Source organism: Phacochoerus africanus, chromosome 14, assembly GCF_016906955.1.
Source record: "Phacochoerus africanus isolate WHEZ1 chromosome 14, ROS_Pafr_v1, whole genome shotgun sequence".
NCBI classification, from domain to species: Eukaryota; Metazoa; Chordata; class Mammalia; order Artiodactyla; family Suidae; genus Phacochoerus; species Phacochoerus africanus.
The window spans coordinates 29,869,288-29,892,717 of NC_062557.1; the positions used below are offsets into that span (position 1 = coordinate 29,869,288).

A 23,430-nucleotide genomic window follows, 5' to 3' on the forward strand; every position below is an offset into this window, starting at 1 on the left:
GTCTTCTGAACTGCCTCTGACAACCAGAGCATCCAAGCACATCCTCTCCCTACTTTTCCATCATGACCCATACTACACATTCAAGTCACATTGTGAACACTAGCTGCTCCAACTGTGCCCTTATTGCCTTCCTGAAAAGCCCCATAATCTGCCAACCTGGACCAAATCCTGATCCAGGTCAGTAGGCAGCCCTGGGTACCTTGTGTTCAAAGTAGGAGGAAAAAAGAGTAAGTGGGGTTAGGGGAAGAGGGTGGTTTTTTTGGTTGAAGGAGGTGGGAGGAAAAGGCTGTCCTAAATAATTTTGGAAAACTGTGTTTGACTAGATATTCTACAGCTAAATATAAAAATATGTTAACAGCATACTCTATCTAGTAAGTCTGTTTCTCAAAGAGTTCACAATTGTGGAAACTACTTTAAATATATATAAAGTTAAATAAATAAGTGGAGTTCCTGTTGTGGCTCAGTAGTTAATGAATCCAACTAGGAACGATGAGGTTGCGAGTTCGATCCCTGGCCTTGCCAGTGGCCTCACTCAGTGGGTTAAGGATCTGGCATTGCTGTGAACTGTGGTGTAGGTCACAGATGTGGTTAAGATCCTGTGTTACTGTGGCTCTGGCACAGGCCGACGGCTATAGCTTTAATTAGACTCCTAGCCTAGGAATCTCCATATGCCACAGGTGTGGCCCTAGAAAAGACAGGAAGACAAAAACAAAAATAAAAACCAAAAAATAAGTAAATAGACTGAAATCTAGCTTTCTCACTATAAGACAAAAAAGTCACAAAGTGAGAAAATGGGCTTATGAATGTTATAATAGAGTTGGAGATAAAAGAACAAATATTAAAATAAATAAAAACAGATATGTTTATATATGTGGGTTAGTAAACACACATTTCTTCCCTAGCTCTATTTCCTGAAAGGGCCTAGAAATGCTTATACCTCAGTAGTAATGAGTATACCACGGACCTTGATCTTGGCTTCTAAACACTTTTTTCCAAAAGAACAGAACTAGGTCCCCTTAGAGAAAGAGTTGGAACAGAAAAATATAAGATGCACCTGGAGTATCATATAGTGCCCAAAGTAAGAAAGTGAAAAAAAAAATTATAGGGACATGTCAGAAAGATCCTGAATCCACTGCGAGTTGCTGCAGGCTCTGGCACAGGCTGGGCCATGCTGCCAGTCTGAAGACCTGCATCCAGCTGTAGGCCAGTAAGCAAGACTCACTTCTTTGACTTCTTGAGGTCCCAGATGGGACACATGTACCCTCCAGAATGAAGTCCTTCCTGCCAGTGCTGCTGGCTGCCCTCCTAGGTGTGGAACAAGCCAACTCCTTGGTATGCCTCTCTTGCAGGAATAAGAACAGCAATTTTTAATGCCTGAACCCCACTCTCTACTCCAATTTGGACAACTGCTGCATGACCATCTCTGTACCTGGTGGCATTGTGAATGTGGGGGACTTGGCTATACCCTGAACAAAGGCTGCTCCCCAATCTGCCCTGGCCTTAACTCAGTCTTGGTGTGGCATCTGTGGGCACTCCCTGCTGCCAGAGCTTCCTGTAAAATATCAGTGTGGCCAACAGAAGACTGCAGGCCAGTGCCACCATGCTGGGCCTCAGGCTCTTTCTCAGCCTACTGTTGGCTCTGCTGAAGTTCGGCCCCTAACCCCTGGGCTCCTGAGTCCAGCCCGGGCTCCTGAGTCCAGCCCAGACTCCTGAAGCTCAGGAATAAAGGAAATCCAAGACCCTCTATATCCAAGAGGATCTTGAAGATGACTCTCCACCCTGCTGACTGCACCCCCAGGGCCCTGGAACTCTACAGGCAAGTCTGCTCCCTGCCTCTACACCTGATAGCTGCCCTTACTTCTGGGTTAGCCTTCCTTGGAGGAATCTGAGAACCAAGCCTGTGGGTCCTAGAGTCAGAAGCAAGTCTCAGGGACACACCTAGGCCTGCTCCTGTTTGCCCCCAAGGATGGAAAATGTGCTGTGCAGGCAGGCAGTGTGGTCCATTTGCTCTGCCAGGCATATGTGAGCATGTGGCCAAGTTTGGGGGAAGGGGTGGGAGTAAGTTTTGGAGCCCAGCATCAGCAGCCCCTAGAGTTCCAGGTGCCAACACAAAGTCCCTTTCCCCAGGCATCCCTTCACACACCTCATTTCATTTCAAGCACAGACATCTTGGATGCAAGGGTTCCAACATTCCCAGGTCTAGGCTATTGACACAAGAATATGTCCCCAACTCCCTCAAGTTCCACCCCCAACCCTGGAACCCTCCTGCTGCTTTGGTGCTTCAAACACAAATGTTCCCACCCCACCCCCCCAAATTCAACCTGAAAGAACTCCAAATTGCCAAAGATGGAACAGTCTGAAGAACAAAATAAATAATTGTAATCCTGGATTACAACTCAAAAAATAAAACTAATTTTATGAGTCCATACACATATAAGCAAATAATTAAAGACATAAAATTAAAGGGAAGGGAAAAAAAATCTCCCATAAATAAGAACTGAGTGAAGTAAATTATAAAGAGAAAGACAAATACCATATGATATCACTTAAATCTAATATAAGGCACAAATGAACCTTTCCACAGAAAAGAAAATCATGTACTTACAGAATAGACTTGTGGTATCCGAGGAGGAGGGCAAGGGAATGGGGTGGTTAGGGAGCTTGGGGTTAATACAAACTATTTCCTTTAGAATGGATTAGCAATGAGATCCTGCTGTGTAGCACTGGGAACTATGTCTAGTCACTTATGATGGAGCATGATAATGTGCAAAAATAGAATGTGTACATGTATGTGTAACTGGGTCACTATGCTATACAGTAGAAAAAGATTGTATTGGGGAAATAACTATAAATAATAATAATAATAAAGCATTGTTCCCCCCAAAGAAAATAATTCTAAATAATATAGAGAAATAGAAAAATCACCATTAGAATGTTACAATAGAAATGTTGCAAACAAAACCCATTGATGAATGGTAAAATTAATGGATTACACTTGAAGGAAAATAGGAATATAACATATCCTCTAAGCATATCCTACAAAATACTTATTGATGACTATGTTGCTTTTAATGTAAGTCCACAAAATTTTCAAATTTCCTCCTCCAGGATTTAGAGTATAACTGTCATTCTCTTAAGAGTGGGCTAGACTTAGTGACTCACTTCTAACATATAGAGTATAGCAAGAGGATAAGAGTGACTTTACTGGCAGACACTACCTTAGCCTAGTGATCAAGGTTAATACCACAGGTAACTAGTACATGATATCATTTACTCCCTAATAGAATGAGATGGAAGAATATTTCACCTTTGGTAGTTTCCTTCAAAATCCATACTTTCAGGTTAATCATGAGAAAAAATTAAATAAACCCAAATTGAGGGTCACTATATAATACATGATCAGTAATTTTCAAACACGTCACAAGAAAAAAAATATATTGTCACAAATTGGAGGAGACAAGGGGATATGATGACTAAATGCAGCATGATGCTCTAGACCAGATGCTGGAACAGAAAATGGAATTCCTGGGAACACTGGTAAAATCCCCCCAAAAATCTGTAATTTAATTACTAGTAACACACCAATGTTCATTTCTCACTTGAATAAATGTATTTCTCACTTTTAAAAAATGTAGGTTTTAGTATAAGGAAAAGCTGGGGGGAAGAATATATGGAAATTCTGTGTGCTATTCTTACAACTTTACCTTAAATCTAAAATTGTTTTAAAATATTATTTTTTGAGAATTCCCTTGTGATGCAAGGATCCTTAACACAGGTTAAGGATCCTGTTTTGTCAGTGCTGCAGATTGGATCACTGCTGTAGTGCAGGTTCAGTCCCTGGCCCAGGAACATCCACATGCCACAGGTACAGACAATTAAAAAAAAATAAACATAAAACGTTATTTTTAATAAAAATAATCTATATATTTTTTCCAGGCACAATACATTGTGAACTTGTTGTAGATTTGAATCTGTGGCAATTTTCCATGTTGGTTGTTTTTCTTATGCCCTAAACTTTTTCCCTAGCTTGGAGTAGTGATTAAGAATGTAGACCCTGGAGTTAGATTAATGACCAGCTGTGTAACCATGCACATGAGACTAATTCCTCTAAGTCTCAGATCTCTAATTTGTCAAAGAGAGATAATAATATTCTTAATTCATAAGGCTATTGTAAAGATGCAATGAAATGAAACCTAAAAAGAAACCAACACTGTACCTGCACATAAAAAACACTTAAATGCATCTTAGCTGTTGTCAGTATTGCTCTACCATAATACTCACTGTTATTAGGATTCAATAATAAACCCTGTATACACATAGAACCTATGGACACATGATTGTTTGAGTGTCAGTGAAGGGCAGATTTTAGAAAATAAAGAAATCAGGAAATGGGAAAGTGATGACCACTTTAAATTATAATATGTGGCAAAGCAGTTTCATCCTCAGAGCCAGTGTAAAGGATGAGACCATAAAGAGTATAGTGGAGGAAACATTACTGCCTCTAGTGGCTGGTGTATTTAACATCATTTTCTGAGTAAGAACTGGACATTTATCTTTCTGCTGATGGTCTTCTGTTAAGTAAAAGAGAGCCTTGTTAGGCATATAAAAGACCCTCAAAAATGATAGTTCCCCCCTTTTTCTACTTCCTCAATTTTATATGGAAATATTTATTAAACTCTTACTATGTATCAGGAAATATTGGGGCTTAGAAAAATCAAGATGAAGACATTGACATTACTATCAAATTTGTGGCCTTCAACATGGAATCACACTATCAGGAGAAAGTAAAGGATCAGACACAATTCCACACTGAGGGAACTAACTATTTATAAACAATACATTTAAACCTTTATGCTTACAGTCTTATGCAGTCCTGCCAAAATCATATACCTGTTGATTTCTGAACTGTGCTCATAACTATTGCTTTGAAACTGCCTTGATCAGTGCTAAATAATAAGTTTCTTTTTCAAAGAAATAATTCCAATATTGGTTTTTAAGGCTAATATTTATTTTAAGTGGAATAAAAGTTGTTTTTCTTTCCCTTATATCTAAACAAGACTGATGATTGGATCTTATTTCTAGAGATGCACCTCTGTGGTCGTGAAGGGAACATTCATGTTTCTCCAATTGCATAACAAACCATAGCCCCTTTCATCTCCTAAGCACATCATTTCATCATTTCTCTCTTCCGGCATCATTTTTTCCTTCTGCTTCCATATCATGGCCATAAACAGGCAAAGACTCACTTTCCCACCAACTACCACTCAATTGGTCTGCTCTTCTTCATATATCAAAACTCGTAGAAAGAATATTCTGTCTCAAGGTACTTATCTCACATTATTTCTTAAACTTTCTCTAATAAGTTTGCTTTCCCCTCTCTTCTGAATCCAATCATGTCAGAGCCACCTATGACAGACTCACTGCGATGTCAATAGTCAAATCCAGATCTTTAATTCTATGTAACATTGATCAATTTCCTCCTTAAAAAATCTTATTCACTTGACTCTCAGGACCCCATATTTTCCTTTGCCTCATATGCACTGGCTGTTCCTTCTCAGTCTCCATTGCTAGCTTCTCTTCCTCTCCCAGATCTCTTAATTATGGAGTGACCAAAAGTTCGTCCCTTAGACATCTCATCCCATTTATATGCACACTTTTTGCAATAATTTTCCTAATATCATATGATTTGAATATAATTTCTATGCCGATGACTCCAAAAATTTAAACTCCAACCCAAACTTTTCCCCTAAATCTATGCTGTTATATTTAACTCCCTTCTTGCTAGCTCTACTCAGATGCCTAACCAAGCATTTTATATCTACCACATCCAAAACAAATCTTGATCTAATACCAAATATATAATTCTAGCTGTTCACAAGAAAATCCTTGGTTCATCCTTAACTATGGAAAGAGACAAATCCAAATGGTCCTAGAGGCTCATGTCTTTCTAACTTTGGTAGTAGTTCAACAGCCAGATTCCCTAAGATTAGAATGGTCTGATGTTATCATTCCCAGAATGTAAGACTGTCCCCATGTCCTCAGTGTGCAGATCTTAGCACTTTGCATACACAATCCCTAGCACTGTTTCTGGTCAGAAAGTTCCTTGAGATATTCCTTGTTATTGTTACTTAGAGAGACTATGGCTTCCCCAGCCTCTTTTAGGCTAATCTACAAATACATACCAAGTTATAGAGCTGAGGTCCCTTCTCCCTTTCATAAATCTCAGATTCATATCCAAACTGTTTGCTAGGGCAGGCCATTTCTGCTGGGACCTTGGTACATATAAAACATTTATGCTTGGCCCATTCTGTGTATAATGAGTGTTCAGGGCACTGTGAGAGCTCTGCTAATTCTCTGCAACCAAGATCATCTTCCATAAGCTCTATATTATATATGTGGCACAAATTCCTGAAAGACAATGATCTGATCTTCAAGGCCTGAATTGATCCACATCCCCTTGATTTCTTGGATCTCATTTCCTATACATAACTCTTGGCTGACTGCATTAGTTTACTGTGGCTACCATAACAAAGCACCAGAGACTGGGTGGCTTAACAACAGAAATAAGTTTTATCATAGTTCTAGAGGCTAAAAGTCTGGGATCAAGAGGTCAACAGGGTTGATGTCTTCTGAAGCCTCTGTCCCTGACTTAGAGATGGCTGTCTTCTTCCTTATCTTCACATAGCCCTCTCTCTCTTTTTATTTGTAACCTAAACTACTCTTCTTATATGAATACCAGGTTCATTGTGTCAGGGCCCACCCTAACGATTTAATGTTATGTTAATTACCTTTTTAAAAACTACATATCCAAACACAATCACCTTCTGAGGTAGGAGAGATTAGGACTTCAACATATGACTTTTTTAGGGAACAAAATTCAGCCCATAATACTCCCTCTACACAGGCCTAATAGCCTTCATGCAAGTCCTAGAACTTATGTCTTGAGTGTTTCTGCCTCAGGCCCAGAAATGAATATTTCTGTCTTCCTAAAAAGAGCTTACTCCAGATATCTCCATTACTCTACAACTCACTAAGTCTTCATGAATATACTGTTTTCTCCAGAAGGAGATGTCTGCCCAATTTTTAAAGAATCACCACCTTGAACCCACACTCCCCCTACTCTTCCTACCACAGCACTTATTTTCTTTATCATCTGTCTCTCCTAATTAGAATATAAGCTCCATGAGGACCTCTATTAATGCCAAATCTTCAGAGTCCAGAGCAGTACCTGGCACATCGTTAGTGTTCAATAAATACTTGCCAAATATTGAATTCATCAGTGTCTGAAATATTTGGTTTCTTTCTTTTTTGTTGTTGTTTTGCTTTTTTAGGGCCATACCTGTGGTATACAGAAATACTCAGGTGGCTAGGGGTCAAATTGGAGCTGCAGCTACATGCCTACCCCCACAGGCACAGCAATACCAGATCTGAGCCACATCTGTGACCTACAACACACACCACACACAGCTCACAGCAATTCCAGATCTTTTAATCCACTGAGCAAAGCCAGGAATGGAACCCACATCTTTATGGATTCTTAATCTGCTGAGCCAAAATGGGAACTCCCAGTTGATTTCAGAATATGGCTTAAACAAGCAAAAATCTACTCATTTACAAATCCAATTAAAACAAATTATTAATAGAGAGTCTGAATTTATTTAGAAATACAATATTATTAGTAAACAGAAAATTGATACAATGGCCAAAATAAATAGTATAGAATATGAAAAAAGATAATGATGAATGGAAACTTCCATTATATTTTCTCCTTTTAAGCCATCCCATTCTATAGAATTAAGCATAAACTCCATTTATTATTTTCTAACCTTAATAAAATACCTTTTCTTTACAGATGGACAGGTGCTACTGAAAGAAAAATAAAAGACCTATTTGCAAGTGGGCAAGCACTGTTGCCTGGACACCAAAGTAGGTCTGGAAATCCCTGAAAGTCTCTGAAATCACCTGTTTACTTGGAACAAGGGAGAAGGGGCTGCTGGAACAGATAAAGCCCAGAGTTTTGTCAAAGGCAAGGATGGAACCACTTTCCCTGTTGAGTTTTACCTCTGCCTGATGCTTTTTGGAAGCGTAGTTTGGTTGCTAACACATAAGAAAGACTGGGGGCAACAAATAAGAGGAGGAAGAGCTAAAATACTAGTCAGTAAATACTTCAAAGTGCTCCAGGGATTGAGGGAAATGCCTGGAGTGAGTGAGACTGTTTACCAAACAAAGCTTATATCATCACATTTCACATTTTACATGGATCCGACTGTGTGAGCTACATAAAAATTCATTTGACAGTGGCATTCTCTTGCTCCACTGGCTTTAATTAAACTTGCTTTGTGCTAAGGAAATTAGCCAACTCTGCAGTTGAGGAGAGGAAAATATGGATTATTCACATGGGAAGATTTTTCCCATTAATGCACACAGTTCAAATGCTTCTCATTATTCAGTGATTCTGGTGGCTACAACACAGGGCCAAAATCCATTAGCAGCATCTGCTCACCATGCTTATGGAATGGAATTGACACCTAACTCTAGCGCACATGATTGATGGCATAAAAAATGAAGGTCACTGGATTCTGGGCCTTATCAGAGATCTGTCACTCTATAAAATGGCCCCAAAACAATGACTAAAAATCAAGGATCCCCCTGTTGGACCAAGGGAGGCAATGGCCTGGGGATTTCCTGGCCTTTCCAGCTTATGAAACTCCATTTCATGTGCAAGTGACTAGCTGGTGTTGGAGGTCTGAGCTCATACCAAACTACCTTTCACTCATTACAAAGAAATAACATTATCAGCTGCATTGTCGGGAATGAAAAAATAATTCTTTGGTGGCAGTAGTATGCAGTATTTTAGTTAAGAGGCAAGGAGACTCTGCACGTGAAAAGAAAATGAAACAGTTCTTTGCAGAGATTGAGGTTTGATTTTTCTTTACTTAAGAGGGGAAATACAACAGTATTAAGAAGTGTTTATGGTACATAAAAAAAAAAAACACAGCAAAATTGATTTTAGATGAGAAATCTGAAACTCCAGAAGCCTCAAGTCTGTTTGAATCCAAAAATTACTTGGTGATGTATGCTCTTATGTTAAAGTCACATAAACTACAAAATACCATCCTGCAGCAAAGTAGACTTGCCCACAGTTATGGAAGATCACAACCTATGAAATTAAATGCAAAAGCTTTTAGAAAATATGTACTATCCATCACTTAATTCCTTTACTTAGAACTTCTTGAATTCCTTGAATAACTTCATAATTTACTCATTGTACTCTTTCTCTACTCCAGTCTCCTTTTCCTTGATTCTTCTGAGAGAAATTTTCTCAAACTTGACAGCTTTCTTCTTTGGTAGTTTGGAGACTTCAGATGAGCCTTGCTCTATATCTATACGACATTGGTATTGCTGGTATAAGCAATATGTCAAGTAGTCTTAGAGTGGGTCCTAGGTCTGATTAATAAGTCATGATAATCATCTTGGAGTTTCATGGAGTAACACATAGAAGGTACGGGGCAAAAGGTTTGAGTCCAAACATTCAAGTATGAGTTTCTTATGTGCTTTGCCTATACACTAGTCTTCCTACTATTTGACATGTTTGTTTATTTATATATGGATTCCTGTTCCAGAGCAGATGTTGTATTCCAATTTTTGGCAGAGATTGTGTCAAAACTGTTACTTTTTACATCTATTCAAAGCTCTAGAAAGAGACAGGCATGAAACTTCGAGGTGAGTAGAAAGTGCTCTCCAAGGAAAGAATTTATTGCCCAAGACACGCACACACATGAGTGAATGCAAACTATTACACAGGATATACTTCTGGGACTCTAATCCCAACATTCCCATGCCTCAATGGCGCATTTCTCTATCCATCACACCCTCTTTGCCTATTAAACATTTACATCTATTTTAAGTCCCAATGTGAATATTAAAGCCTCAAACGTATCCGCTGAGTCAAGAATAGAGTCCAATATTGTACCCCTTTTGGTCATCTTAATTTTTTCCCCCTTTGTAGTCTTTTTCTCAATTGCTCATGAGGATTTTTCAACACATTAGATGGGAAAAACATGTCTGTTTGTTTACTGCTATATTCCTGCCTCTATTATGTAATTAACCAATACTACTTGTTGAATAAATATATGAATAGATTAAAATTCAAATATCTCTTAGAGTGGGAATGTACAGATATTCAAAGCAATACCATCTTCCCTAGGAGTAGGTTCTGATAAGAAGAAAGCACTGTCTCTATGGGTGGACAATAACCATTCAGGCTGTGGTTAGATTGTCTTAACTATAGCAATCTCTGCAGGCAAAGCACTTTACTCCCAAATCTATTTACTTACCAGTTAGCTAGGGTTGTAAAAATGTCATAAACAATGCACATGGAAGCACTGTGCATTATACTGTATGAGCTATTATGATGAAGATCCTTTGTTATGACTATCTGCTCTTAATCTTCCAATGTTGAGGTCTAAATGATTAGCCCCAAAGACTACTCATAGTTATGAAAGACTGATAGAGGTTAGGTGTCCTTCTCTCTGATTATTTGAAATCAATAATGTAAGAGTCCCCTGTTGAGGATGGGGACCTAAGTGTGCCATAGCTGGTAATGGGATACATCTCTGAAAATGGTTCAAGCTTTTGGCACAAGTGATAGGTACACTGACATGGGCTACTGTTTTTTATTCACAATGGCTCAAAATTTACACATTATCTCACTGAATTTGGGCCTTTCCAAGACCAAATATGAAAAACAAACAAGAATGAAAAAATGTCTTCTAATATTTTTCCTCATATCATCAAATTAAACATCCAATTCACACTTATTTATGCCTTCTGGTTATGGCTATCTTATCCATTTCTGTGTTTTTATTTTTTATTTTTTCCCAGGGAGGCACCTGCAGCATATGGAAATTCCCAGGTTAGGGGTCAAATTAGAGTTACAATTGCCAGCCACAGCCAAAGCTACAGACATAACAATGCCAGATCTGAGCCTCATCTGCAACCTATACTGCAGCTTGTAGTAGTGCTGGATCCTTAACCCGCTGAACATGGTCAGTGATCAAACCCACATCTTCATGGATACTGGTTTGGTTCTTAACCCACTGGGCCACAATGGAACTCAATTTTTCTGTCTGTAAAATAAGATTTGAAGTTATATAGAATAGGGATAGATCTAATTGATAAGAAAAGTATAATATAAAGGCTAATAGAGTAAGCCTTTACATTAGAACTTTGGACCACAACTCAAGTAAATGGCATAATTTAAGTGCTTAGGGGACTGTTGCTTGTGATCTAAACAAGGTGTTCAGTGGACATATCACATAAGTGACTCCTTTCAGTAATGGAAGAGTTATGCAAGCCTGGAAAAAAAAATGTGAAAAAACACAGGTGTGAAGCTTCCTGATTACTGCATATTTTTACCTGTGTAAATAGTTCAATATGGATCATCAGAGAGTTCTTTGAGTAGGTGAGTGGGGAGGATGAAAAATAATGAGTTTAGAAAGTAAAAACAGTTCTCAAGGAATTATATAATAGAGATTATATTTTGTAAGTAAATATCCAAAAGGATTAATGAAAAAATCAAATAAATAATAGGGATGAAGTTACTTTAAAAAGCAATAGAATGTAAAAGAGTGTTATATTATGCTCTATATGAATTAGGGCAAGTTAATCCATTCTTTACAATTTTCAGTTTTACTCATTTGTCAAATACAAAAAAAAATAACTTTCTAATCTGTCTTGAGACCAGCATGGAGGAAATTAGATATGTAAGCATTATAAAATGCTTTGACAACTCTATACCCTTTTGCACACATATGTTATTATTAGTTATCTTAGGAAAGTATAAATACATGTGGTGTAGGAAATGCATATCTGCATATTTCAGAGGACTTTTAGAGAATTCCCAAGGTTGGTTGGAGGGATCTATTTTCTATTCTAATTAAGAAAATGTTACCTCTTATAAGACTATACACTAAAAGAGATAACAAACAAACAAAACAAGAAAAGAGCTTCTAGGTTGAGGCTCTAAATTAAGTAGAGGTTTGAAATGGATCTGATCTAGAAAAGTGATATGGACATCAAATATATTCCTAATATTGAGGTATACACAGTTTCTTTTTCAGCATCACACAGGTGTTGGACCTGGAACAGATCAAGGTGGGTGGGAAGGATACTTAGCCCGTTATCAACAACTGCTACTAAGCTCTCTGCTTTCCCCAGTTTGCTCCTGTAGAGTTTGCACCTAATACAAAAGGAATTTTTACCCACATGGCATCAACCTATGAAATTTCCATCAGCAACTCCTCAAACGTTCTAACTCTAGATTCTGTTTGTGTATTTTATTCATCTCAGTAGGAAAATTCAATGTCAATATTCAAATTTCTTATTGTTCAAATGGGCATATCTGAAAGACATGTTCTTTCTGTGATGCATGCTTTTATTTTTCTAAAACAAACAGAACCAATTGTTTAGTCCTGAAGAGAATACTTCCAGAATCTTAAGTTTTTTGGGGGGTGGAGAAGAGTTATTAAATATTTACTATGTTAGTGCCAAGACACTGAATGTGATTTCAAACTCCAAAATGTTTTGTTGGAGAAATAAAAAGTATATTCTTATAAATAAAAGACCATATGGCTACTAAAAAAAAAATACAAAACTCATTTAATCCTCTTTCCAAAAACTATGAGGTAAATAACACCATCGTCATTTTGGAGATGAAGAAATTCAGACTTAGAGGAACTAAGTAAGAGTTCAGAGTAGGAGTTCCCATTGTGGTGCAATGGAAACGAATCTGACTAGGAACCATGAGGTTGTGGGTTCAATCCCTGGCCTCACTTGGTGGATTAATGATCTGACATTGCCAAGAGTTGTGGTGTAGGTCACAGATGTGGCTCGGATTTGGCATTGCTGTGGCTGTAGCATAGGCTGGAAGCTACAGCTCAGATTGGACCCCTAGCCTGGGAACCTCCATATGCTGCAGGTTCAGCCCTAAAGGACAAAAGACAGAAAATAGTAATAATAATTCAGAATAATGATAGTAAAGGTAGTCCAAGGGATCAGGAAATGAATGGAGGCACAGATTGAGAAGTTACAAAACATGTTTAACACAGAAGAGTCAAAGGACAAAGAGGAAGAATACTGTAAGTGAAATTAAAAATATACCAGAAGGGGGAGTTGTCTTTTTGTAGCTCAGCAGTAACAAACCTAGCTGGTATCCATTAGGATTCAGGTTTGATCTTTGGCCTTGTTTAGTGGGTTAAGGATCTGATGTTGCCATGAGCTGTGGTATAGGTTGCAGACATGGCTCTAACCTGGCATTGCTGTAGCTATGGTTGACTCCTAGCTGATTGGCATCTGTAGCTTTGATTTGACTCCTAGCCTGGAAACTTCCATATGCCATGAATGCAGCCTTAAAAGACAAAAAAAAAAAAAAAAATCCTAGAAGGACTCAATAGAAGAATAACTGAGGTGGAAGAATGAAAAAAGTGAGCTGGAAGAGAGAGTGGTGGAAATCACTGACACAGAAAAGAAAACAGAAAAAAGAATGAAAATAAATTAGGACAGTCTAAAAGACCTCTAAAAGAACATTAAGCATGAAAACATTCTTATTATACCCATCTCAGATGGAGAAGAGAAAGAGAAGGGACTTGAAACAATATTGGAAGAGATTATAGCTGAAAACTTTCTTAATATGAGAAAAGAAAGAGTTACTAAATCCAGAAAGCACAGAAAGTCCTATGCAGGGTAAACCCAAGGAGGAACACACCAAGTCATATGTTAATCAAGCTAACAAAAATTAAATAAAAAGAAAAATATTAAAAACAAAAAGGCAAAATCAAAACATGTAAGGGAACCCCATAAGGTTGTGAGCTGATTTTTCAGCAGAAACTCTGAAAGTCAGAAGGAAGTGTTACTACATATTTTAAATGATGAAAGAGAAAACCTTATAACCAAGAATACACTAGCCAACAGTCTCTCATTCAGATTCAATGGTGAAATCAATAGCTTATCAGACAAGCAAAAGTTAAGAAAACTAAGCAACACCAAACAAGCTTTACAACAAATGCTAAAGAAATTTTTCCAGGCAGAAAAGGTGGTCATGACTAGAAACGAGCAAATTATGAGTGTGAAATATCACCTGCAAAGAAAGCATAAAATAAAAGTAGGAAATTATACAAATATGATATCAAACCCAGAAATTGTGAGGAAAGTAAAAATGCACAATATTGAAAATGTATTTGCAATTAAGAGGCCAGCAACTTAAAACAATTTTGTATATACAGCAACTGCTATATCAAAATCTCATAGAAACTGAAAACCAAGAATTTATGAGACAAACATACAAAAAAAGAAAAAGTAAATATAGTCACAAAATCACAATAAAATAAAACAAAAGATGAAGGCAGCAGGACAAGGATTTCCTCTATCACCACTTTTATTCAACATAGTTTTGGAAGTCCTATTCATGGCATTAGAGAAGAAAAATAAATAAAATGAATCCAAATTAGAAAAGATGCAAAACATCTAATGTTTGCAGAAGACATCATACTATACAGAGAAAATCCGAAGGATAAAACCGGGAAACTACTAGAGGTCATCAGTGAATTTGGTAAGGTCTCAGGATAAAACTTAATACACTGAAAATTTGCATTTGTATACACTAACAAGTAAAGATGAGAAAGACATACCATGTTCTTGGATTGTAATAATCAATATTGTCAAAATGACTATATGACACAAGGCAATCTACAGATTCAATTCAATCTCTATCAAAATACCAATGACATTTCAAGAACTAGAACAACAAATTAAAAATTTGTAAGGAAACATAAAAACCCTGAATAGCCAAAGCAATCCAGAGTAAGAAAAATGGAACTTGAGAAATCAGGCTCCCTGACTTGAGACTATACTACAAAGCTACAATAATCAAAACAGTAGAGTTCTTACACATAAGCAGAAATACATATTAGTGGAACAAGATAGAGAGCCCACACATAAACCTACACATCTATGCACAATTAATATATAACAAAGGAGGCAGAATATGCAATGGAGAAAGCTCAGTCTCTTTAGTAAGTAGCACTGGGAAAACTGAACATCTACATGTAAAAGAATGAAATTAAAACATTCTCTAAAACCATACATAAAAATAAAATCAACATGAATTAAAGACCTAAAGGTAAGCTGGGATACTATAAAACTCTGAGGAAAACAGAGGAAGAACATTCTTTGACATAAATCACAATATCATTTTAGATTCATCTTTTTGAGTAACAAAAATTAAAACAAAAATAAACAAATGGGACCTAATTAAACATAAAACCTCTTGCACAGCAAAGGAAATCATTAAAAAAACTGAAAAGACAATCCACAGATGGGAGAAAATCTTTCCAAAGTGACAGAAAAAGGATTTTATCTTCAAAACATGCAAACATCTCATATGGCTTTATAAGAAAAAATATTAAACAACTTAGTAAAAAAAAAAAAAAAGTGACCAGAAGAAATAGACATTTCTCCAAAGAAGACATACAGTTGGCCAAATAGCACATGAAAATATGCCCATTACTAATTATTCGAAAAATACAAATCAAAAGTACAATCAGGAGACAAGATGGAGGAAGAGTAGGGGGACACGCTCACCCTCTCCCACAAACACAACAAGAAAAAAAAAAAAACATCTACAGGATAAAAGACTCACACAGAACAGCAACCAATCGCTGGCAAAGAACCTAAACTGCAATAACAGCAAGAATTTCATGACATTTCTAGGTAAAACAAGAGAAAAGAGGAGAGTAAGAGAAGGTGAATCCAAGCTGGACGGGCGCTCCTAAAAGGGAACTGTGGAGGAGAAAGGGATACTGCACCCTGGAAAGTCACCTACTTGTTGGAAAGATCAAACGAACCAGAGGAAGTGTTTGAACCTACAGGACCATCAGGCTGAAACACACAATTATAGGAAGGGGTTAGCATACTTAAAATACAGGGCAACCACAAGCCAAAACCAAACATTGCATTCACAAAAAATGAAAAAAAAAAAAAAAACACTCAAGCAGATAATAACAAGAGAACATCCAACCAAAAAAAAAAAAAAAAAAGAAAGAAAGGAAGAATGGATAACTATAGAATCAACTGGAACACGAGGTTCAAAATGGCAATAAATAATCATCTATCAATTATCACCTTAAACCTCAATGGACTGAATGCACCAATCAAAAGACACAGAGTGGCTGAGTGGATAAAAAGGCAAAAACCTTCAATATGCTGCCTACAAGAAACTCACCTCAGGACAAACAATACATATAGATTGAAAGTGAAAGGGTGGGGCAAAATATTTCACGCCAATAGACATGACAGAAAAGCAGGAGTTGCAACACTCATATCAGACAAAATAGACTTTAAAACAGAAGACATAAAGAAAGACAAAGAAGGACACTACTTAATGATTAAGGGATCCATCCAAGGAGAGGATGTTACTATCGTCAACATATATGCCCCAAATACATATATGCATCCAGATACATACAACAAATATTAACAGACATAAAGGGAGATATTGATGGGAATACAATCATAGTAGGAGACATTAATACCCCACTCACATCAACGGACAGATCCTCTAGACAGAAAACCAATGAAGCAACAGAGGTCTTGAAGGAAACAATAGAAAAGTTAGATGTAATTGATATCTTCAGGACACTACATCCAAAAAAATCAGAACACACATTCTTCTCAAATGCTCATGGAACATTCTCGAGAATCGACCACATATTGGGACACAAAGCTGACCTCAACAAATTTAGGAGCATAGAAATTATCTCAAGTAACTTCTCTGACCACAATGCCATGAAACTAGAAATCAACCACGGGAAAAGAAATGAGAAAAAAACCTACTACATGGAGACTAAGCAACATGCTACTAAAAAAACCAATGGGTCAAGGAGGAACTCAAGAAGGAAATTAAAAAATACCTTGAGACAAATGAAAATGAAAACACAACCTCTCAAAATCTATGGGATGCTGTGAAAGCAGTTCTCAGAGGGAAATTTATAGCAATACAGACCTTTCTCAAAAAAGAAAAAGATCCCAAATTGACAACTTAACCCTCCACCTAAACGAATCAGAAAAAGAAGAACAAAAAAGACCTAAAGTCAGCAGAAGGAAGGAAATTATAAAGATCAAAGGAGAAATCAATAAAATAGAGACTCAAAAAACAATAGAGAAAATTAATAAAGCCAAGAGCTGGTTCTTTGAAAAGGAAAACAAAATTGACAAACCCCTGGACAGACTCACTACAAAGAGGAGAGAAAGAACCCAAATAAACAAAATTATAAATGAAAAAGGCGAAATCACAATGGATACAGCAGAAATACAAAAAACCACAAGAGAATACTATGAACAACTCTACGGCAACAAGTTTGACAATCTGGAAGAAATGGACAATCTTCTAGAATCTTACAGTCTGCCAAAATTGAATCAAGAAGAAACAGACCAACTGAACAGACCGATCACTAGAAGTGAAATTGAAGATATCATAAAAACACTCCCTACAAATACAAATACAGGACCAGATGGCTTCACAGGTGAATTCCATCAAACATATAAAGAGGAATTGGTGCTCATCCTCCTTAAACTCTTTCAAAAGGTTGGAGAAGAAGGAATACTCCCAAAGACATTCTATGATGCCACCATCACCCTCATTCCAAAACCAGACAGAGACACCACCAAAAACGAAAACTATCGGCCAATATCATTGATGAATACAGATGCAAAAATTCTCAACAAAATCTTAGCCAACTGAATCCAACAACATATCAAAAAGGTCATACACCATGACCAGGTAGGGTTCATCCCAGGTTCACAAGGATGGTTCAACATATGCAAATCAATCAACATCATACACCACATTAACAAAAGAGAAGTCAAAAATCATATGATCATCTCAACAGATGCAGAAAAAGCATTTGACAAAGTCCAACATCCATTCATGATCAAGTCCCTTGCCAAAGCGGGTATAGAGGGAACATTCCTGAACATAATCAAAGCCATTTATGAGAAACCCACAGCAAATATAATACTCAATGGAGAAAAACTGAAAGCCTTCTCACTCAAATCTGGAACAAGACAGGGATGCCCACTCTCACCACTGCTCTTCAACATAGTTTTGGAAGTCCTAGCCACAGCAATTAGACAAACAGAAGAAATAAAAGGCATTCAAATAGGAAGAGAAGAGATCAAACTGTCACTGTATGCAGCTGACATGATACTATACATAGAAAACCCTAAGGACTCAACCCCAAAACTACTTGAACTGATTAATAAATTCAGCAAAGTAGCAGGATATAAGATAAACATTCAGAAATCAGTGGCATTTCTGTATACCAGCAATGAAATATTAGAAAAGGAATACAAAAATACAATACCTTTTAAAATTGCACCTCACAAAATCAAATATGTCGGGATACACCTGACCAAGGAGGTAAAGGACCTATATGCCGAGAACTGTAAAACCTTAATCAAAGAAATCAAGCAAGATGTAAAGAAATGGAAAGATATTCCATGTTCCTGGATTGGAAAAATCAATATTGTAAAATGGCCATACTACCCAAAGCAATCTAAAGATTCAATGCAATCCCTATCAAATTACCCGTGACATTTTTCACAGAACTAGAACAAACTAGCCAAAACTTTATAAGGAACTACAAAAGACCCAGAATCGCCAAAGCAATCCTGAGAAACAAAACCAAGCAGGAGGCATAGCTCTCCCAGAGTTCGAGCAATACTACAAAGCCACAGTCATCAAAACAGTGTGTACTGGTGTCAAAACAGACAGACAGACCAATGGAACAGAATAGAGAACCCTGAAATAAACCCTGACACCTACGGTCAATTAATCTTTGACAAGGGAGGCAAGAACATCAAATGGGACAAAGAAAGTCTATTCAGCAAGCATTGCTGGGAAACCTGGACAGCTGCATGCAAAGCAATGGAATTAGAACACATCCTCACACCATGCACAAAAATAAACTCAAAATGGCTGAAAGACTTAAATATACAACAGGACACCATCAAACTCCTAGAAGAAAACAGGCAAAACACTCTCTGACATGAACATCATGAATATTTTTACAGGTCAGTCTCCCAAAACAATAGAAATAATAGCAAACATAAACCAATGGGAGATAATCAAACTGAAAAGCTTTTGCATAGCAAAGGAAACCCAAAGGAAAACACAAAGACAACTTTCAGAATGGGCCAAAATAGCTTCAAATGATACAACTGATAAGGGCTTAATCTCTAGAATATATAAGCAATTTATACAACTCAACAGCAATAAAAGCCAACAACCCAATGGAAAAATCTCAATAGACCTGAATAGACATTTCTCCGAAGACTATATACAGATTGCCAGCATAAACACGAAAAAATGCTCAATATCGTTGATTATAAGAGAAATGCAAATCAAAACTACCATGAGATACCACCTCACACCAGTCAGAATGGACATCATTAATAATTAATCCACAAATAACAAGTGCTGGAGGGGGTGTGGAGAAAAGGGAACCCTCCTGCACTGTTGGTGGGAATGTCAACTGGTACAGCCACTATGGAGAACAGTTTGGAGATACCTTAGAAAACTCTAAAACCCTACTTAAAAGAGACACATGCACCCACATGTTCATTGCAGCACTATTCACAATAGAGAGGACATGGAAACAACCCCAAATGTCCATCGACAGATGATTGGATTCGGAAGATGTGGTACATATACACAATGGAATACTACTCAGCCATACGAAAGAATGACATAATGCCATCTGCAGCAACATGGATGGAACTAGAGACTCTCATACTGAGTGAAATGAGCCAGAAAGACAAAGACAAATACCATATGATATCACTTATAACTGGAATCTAATATCCAGCACAAATGAACATCTCCTCAGAAAAGAAAATCATGGACTTGAAGAAAAGATTTGTGGCTGCCTGATGGGATGGGGAGGGAGTGGGAGGGATCAGGAGTTTGGGCTTATCAGACACAACTTATAGATTTACAAGGAGATCCTGCTGAGTAGCATTGAGAATTATGTCTAGATACTCATGTTGCAACAGAACAAAGGGTGGGGAAAATTGTAATTGTAGTATATACATGTAAGGATAACTTGATCCCCTTGCTGTACATTGGGGAAAAAAATCTTAAAAAAATATAAAAATAAATAAAAGTACAATGAGGTATTCCTTCACACAAATCATAATGGCAATAATAAAAAAATTTCACAAACAACAAATACTGGAGAGGATATCAATAAAAAAGTACCCTCTACACTGTTGGTGGCAATGTAAGCTGTTGAAACCACTACTATGGAGAACAGTGTAAAATTTCCTTGAAAAACTGAAAATAGAATTGCCATATGATCCAACAGTCCCTCTTCTGGCTATATATCTAACGAGATCAGAATTTGAAAGAATTACATGCATCCCAATATTTGTTGCACCACTGTTAACTATAGTTAAGGCATGGAAACAACCTTAATATCCATCAACAGAGGAACAGATAAAGACAAGGTGTATATATACAATGGAATGTTACTCATCCATAAAAAGTGAAATAACGCCATGTGCATCAATACAGATGAAACTTGATATTATCATACTAAGTGAGGTAAGTCAGATAAATACATATGTGATCGCTTATATGTTGGATCTAATAAAAAATGATACAAACCAACATATTCACAAAACAGAACAGATTTAAATATTTCAAAACTGAACTTTTGTTACCAAAGGGGAAATATTGGTGAGAGGAATTAGTTAGGATATTAAGATTAATATATACCATTACTAGATATAAAATAGATATTACATGGAACTACTACATAGCCAGTGAAATATACTCAATACTGTCATAAACTATGTGGCGAAAAAAAAAATCTGAAAAGTGTGGATATATGTATAACTTATTCACATTTCTGTACACCTGAAACTAACACAACATTGCAAATCAAATATATAAACAATACATTTAAAACAAATCTTCTTCATGTCATTATGCAGATGACTTAGAGGAAAATGTCCAGTAAGCTTGTTTGGCGTATCTTGTCTACAAGAAGGAAGCATCATTGTCTGGCTTTTGGTAGTAATAAAGGGATGGTTTCTCAGATCCATTCATGAATTTTCCTGAAAGTTCTCACTGTGTTTGTGTGTGTGTTTATGGAAATGTTTCCAGTAGTTACTTCTCAAGAGTTTGCCTGAGGGTTTAGAATTTTGGTGGGGAAGGAGGCTACTTTTTTACAATGAACTTTTATATTTTGCAACAGTGTCAGATTTACAGGAAAAGTTGCAAAGTAATACAAAGTTTTCATATACCCCTCATCCAATTTCCCCTATTTTTTCCAAATTTTTTATTGTGGCAAAATGTATATAACACAAAATTTACTATTTTAATTATTTCTAAATATACAGTTCAGTTGAATTTAACGTACTCATAGCATTGCTCAGCCATCACTACCATACATCTCCATAACTCTTTTCATGTTGTAAATCTGAATTCTACACCAATTAAACAACAATCTCCTACTCCCTCATCTCCCCAGTCCCTGGCAACCACCATTCTACTTTCTGTCTCAATGACGTGACTGCTCTAGGTACCTGATATAAGTGGAATCATACAATATTGTCTTTATGTGACTGGCTTATTTCATTTAGCATAATGTCCTCAAGGTTCATTCTATGGTGACGTGTGTCAGAATACCTTTCCTTTTAAATGATGAATAATATTCCATTATATTAAGATGCCACATTTTGCTTATCTACTCATTCTCTGATGGACACTTAGGTTACTTCCATGCTTTAGTTATTGTGAATAATGTTGCTTTGTACATGGGTGTACAAAGGTCTCTTAGGATTCCTGTTTTCAGTTCTTTGGAGTATTTATCAAGAAGTGAAATTCCTAAATCATATGGTAATTCTATTAAAAGTTTTGAGAAAATTTCCATAGTCACTGCACATTTTTATATTCCCACCAGTAATTCATAAGAATTCTAATTCTCTACATTGTTGCAAATATTTTGTTTCCTATTTTTCATGGGCTTCTATTTTTAACATCTTTTATCGCAAATGGTACACTTGTCATAGCTAAGAAAATAACATCAGTACATTACTATTAACTAAGTTCCATTTTACTCAGATCTCATAGTTTTTTTTTTTCACTAATGTCCTTTTACTATGTGATTTCATTTTTACTTTGTATTTTTGCAATGATTCAAATTGTCAATCTTGTGTATCATTTTTCCAATGCATAAAAATATTACAATACAAAAATCCAATACACATCTCCAATTTATGATTACTTTTTATGGTTCAAATTTTGTTCAATACTTATTTATCAGGCCTCTAAAGTATGACTAGAATACTCTGAGGAATGGAGAAGATACATAGGACAATGCAGCCTTAACTTTTATGCTTATATATTTTGTAAATTGTAGGGATTATTTATCTTGAATCATAAGTAACTGAACTATAAAAATTACTAAAAATTGGAGTTCCTTGGTGGCTTAGTGGGTTAAGGGTCTGGCATTGTCATGGATGTGGCTTTGATTGTTGTGGCACATGTTTGGTCCCTGGCCACTGAACTTTCACATGCCGAGGGCATGGCCAAAAAAAGATTATTAACATTCTGTTATGATGTTAAAGGACAATCATACTTCAGACTCTAGGCTCTGTCCAAGGCATTTCACATGATTTACATGCATTATCTCACTGCATATCAGAATAGCTGCTAACAAATAAGGGGGTATTACTTATACTTATCTATGAAAACCTGAGGATCCAAAGAGTTGGATGATTTTTATAAGGAAAAACTGAATGTAACGGAGCTAGAATATGAACTCATTTTTTTATGATTCCAAAGTCTATTGCTTTTCAGTCTGCCATGCGGTTTCTATTAATGAGTTACACTCAGCCATCATAATGTCAAATAAGTTGACTTTGCTATTTCTGAACTCAAGCTAACCAACAGCACAGGTAAATTAAGACCAGAGGCAGAAAACAGTAAAATAAAAAAAATGGAGACCCACCAAAAAGAAATTCAATGCACATTAATTATGCATATTTTGCATAATCTCTAATACAACTGCAAATCACAGTGTGCTCAAGATATTAGGAATATAAAGCACACTTAACTTCAATCTTCCTTAATGTGCTTGTAGCTCATACCTAGACTGTATTCCATTATGATTTGTTCTCATTTTCATTAAATCTTCAGCTTTAATTTATTTTTATTTCTTCCTCCTGCAGATCATTCATAAATTCATAAAATATGTTGAGGAACCATATCTTCTCTTGAGGCCATTTTTTCCAGGTACTGTGTATTTCAAATTGACAGCCTAGAGGTGAAATAGAGATTAAATAGAAGAAGATGCATTGAGAGGGAGG

At 36.6% G+C, this 23,430-nt stretch overlaps 1 pseudogene; it reads left to right on the top strand.

Moving 5' to 3' along the window:
- The first annotated feature begins 1,269 nt into the window (after window positions 1–1,269).
- Window positions 1,270–1,660, top strand: LOC125113928 (lymphocyte antigen 6E-like; annotated as a pseudogene).
- Window positions 1,661–23,430: the final 21,770 nt, after the last annotated feature.